The sequence below is a fragment of the Anopheles gambiae genome, chromosome 3 (genome assembly GCF_943734735.2).
Source record: "Anopheles gambiae chromosome 3, idAnoGambNW_F1_1, whole genome shotgun sequence".
Taxonomy (NCBI): Eukaryota; Metazoa; Arthropoda; class Insecta; order Diptera; family Culicidae; genus Anopheles; species Anopheles gambiae.
Genome location: NC_064602.1, coordinates 54,135,765 through 54,139,056, shown reverse-complemented (window position 1 = coordinate 54,139,056; position 3,292 = coordinate 54,135,765).

The following is a 3,292-nucleotide window of genomic DNA, read 5'->3' as shown; positions in this document are numbered from 1 at the left end:
GCTTTGCACACATAGTTCGTCAGTCTCCCGAAAGAGGCACGATCCATCTCCTCAATTTGTCCGACTCCAAAACACCGTCGTATGGTATTTGTGTCATTTGAATTCCATCTATATCGCGTATTACGTATCTATCATTAGGTAATCTTTTATGTACTATATAAGGACCTTTAAATCTGGCGATGAGCTTTTTGTTTGTACTAGCGGTGTTATCTATATTTTTGATTACTACAAATTCTCCTTCATTGAACTCCGTAGCGGGACAATGGTGTTTGGCATGCTGTTTTTCATTGGTTTGTTGCGATTTCAAAATGTTAGACGAGGCTTCTGCGCGTATTGTCTCTAGATCTGGCAAGGTTTTATTTTTATCGTCTAAATATTCGGTTAAGCCATCTACTGTCGGACCGCGTTGGTTAACACCAAATAATAACATAGAGGGTGAGAAACGAGTAGATGAATGGATAGTGTTGTTAAGTGCGTATTCGGTAGATAATAATGTTTGAACCCAATCTGAATGATCGGTGTGGTTTGACAATTTACTTAATATAGGGCGAATTATACGATTAATCCTTTCCACTTGGCCATTGGCCTGTGGAGAACCAGTTGCATTTAACACATGAATGATTCCCCGTGACGATAGGAAATTGGAAAAGGCAACTGAGGTGAAACATGTACCACGATCACTTATTATTCTTTTGGGGCGACTATAATACGAAAAATACTGTTTTAAGCAGTTACACACCTCTCGGGTACTAGTAGAAGAAGATGGATATAGTTTAACGAACTTCGTAAATGCGTCAACAACCACTAGTAAATATTTTTTCTTCAATTTTGACGTAGGAAGTGGTCCGAAATGGTCAATGTGTATTGTATCGAAGGGGTAAGGTTCTTTGGGGATACTATGCAGATTTCGATTATTGTTTTTAACCGGAGCGGAGTAAAGTAAGCACTTTAAACAGTTATTAATGAAATTTGTGATCCTTGTTTTCCTATTGGGAAACCAATAGTTTTGGTCTATTTGATTCAGACATTTTTCTACACCGAGATGTCCTACCTGTTCATGAATTGTTCGAATCAAATTGTTTATCATTTCCGCCGGTACGTATAGTTTTAACCTATTTGAAGGTGAGAGTTTGTATACTACACCGTCTTGCAACTGAAATCCTTGAATGCTCGTTTTCTCTAGCTTTCCTTTCAATAGTTGGATCTGCGGGTCCCTAGCTTGAGCGACACGTATCTGGAAGTCTATGTCGACATCGTGAATTGCGGCCAAGTATTCGAGCCGACTTAAAGCGTCTACATGGCTCATTGATGTTCCGGGACGATGTTGAATCGTGTAGTTGTAGTTCTCTAGGAAAAGCGACCATCGTGCTATTTTAGCCGAAGCATTTTTATTCTTCAAAGTCTTTACTAAAGAATTGCAATCTGTTACGATCTTGATGGGAACGCCATGTACATATGCATGAAATCGCTTGAGCGCATAAATTACGGCTAAGGTTTCGAGCTCATAGCTATGTAACTTAGCTTCATCGGCCGAAGTGGTCTTTGAGAAATATGAAATAGGATGATATTTACCATCATCCTGTTTTTGTAAAAGTACGGAACCGAATGCTACAGAGCTTGCATCACAGTGAAGCTCCGTTTCACGCTTTGGGTCATATATGGAAAGTACTGGAGCTTCAATCAATTTGTCTCTTAGTGTTTCAAAAGCCTTTTTGCAATTGTTGTCAAATACGAATGGGGCTTTGGTTTTTAAAAGGTTGGTCAAAGGTTTAGCAATAGTTGAAAAATTGGGAACAAATCTACGGAAGAATGAAAATAAACCTATGCATTGTTGAACTTGTTTTACATTTTGCGGAATAGGATAATTCTTAATTGTTTTAACATGGTGATCACTAGGACATATGCCTGAGGGGCTGGTTTTATATCCTAAGTAATCCAACTCGTTGTATGCAAATTTGCATTTGTCCAAGCGTAGTTCTAGCCCATTTTCACGTAGTGTACGTAAAACATCTCCCACTAATTGAAAATGTTCATCAAAGTCTTTCGAAGCAATAAGAATATCATCAATATAGACGACTAATTTTTCGTTGTCAATGAATTTTCTTAAAATCGTATTTATAAACCGCTGAAATTCAGCTGGGGCATTTTTTAGGCCAAATGGCTTACGAGTATATTCGTATTGGCCGTCAGGGGTGACGAAAGCCGTGTACTGAATTGATTCTTCGTGCATTTGCACTTGATGAAAGCCACTCTTAAGATCGAGTAGCGTAAAATATGTTTTGTTTCCTAAATGCTCGAGGCATGTTTCTATTAAAGGGAGTGGATAGTTATCGCGAATGGTAATTTTATTTAGCGGTCGATAGTCGACACACTTACGAATCTCTCCGTTTTTCTTTCTTACCAGTACCAGTGCCGAGGCGTAAGGTGAATTGCTAGGTCGTATTATATTTTTTTTCAAAAGGTCCTTTACTGTTTCTTTTACTTTATCCCTCTCGGCAAATGAGAGTCGTCTTGGTTTTGTAAAAACGGGAACATCATGTGTCAAACTAATCCGCATTTTATGAGTCACTGGTAGGATTTGTTCTTCTGGAAAGTTTAGGTAATTGTTAACCACGATTGAATTAATGACAATGCTTTGTTCTTTAGATAAATGTTTACCTATTTTTATCGCGCTCATCGTTTCATCGCTCATATCTATCGAACACATTCCAAGAAATACGTTGGTAATTGATTTCTCATGCTCAGATTGGTCTAACGCTAAAATGGAATTTTCAGAAATTTTGGAATCGGACAAAACGGAATCTGGACCCGCCTCCAACGAGGAGCCCTGTATTGAACTATGCAACAGACCCAAAGTTTGAAGCCTCTGGACAACATCCGGTTTTGTATTCTTTATATCTTTATTTAAGTTCATAATATAGGGTTTGTTATAAATTTTACGTAACTGCGCAAGAATGATTTTGAATTCAGATAATAGATCTCTCCCAACTATCATAGACAACGACATGTAATTTTTAGGCAAAATAATGAAAGTATGAGTACGGATTTCATTACGAAAGCGTATTTGTAATTCAATGTTTCCAAGTGTTTGAAGGTTACTATTCCCTATTCCACGAAATCCGCTCGGTATGGGAGTATGTAGTTTTGTTTTTGGAATTATATCTTCATTGACGAAGCTTTTAGCACTACCGGAATCAAAAAGACATGTTATGTTAAACCATGAGCTCCAAACTTTAGTTTTCTTTAAAGCGACACTTACCTCCTGATAGGCATCGAGCTGCAGAACGTTTCC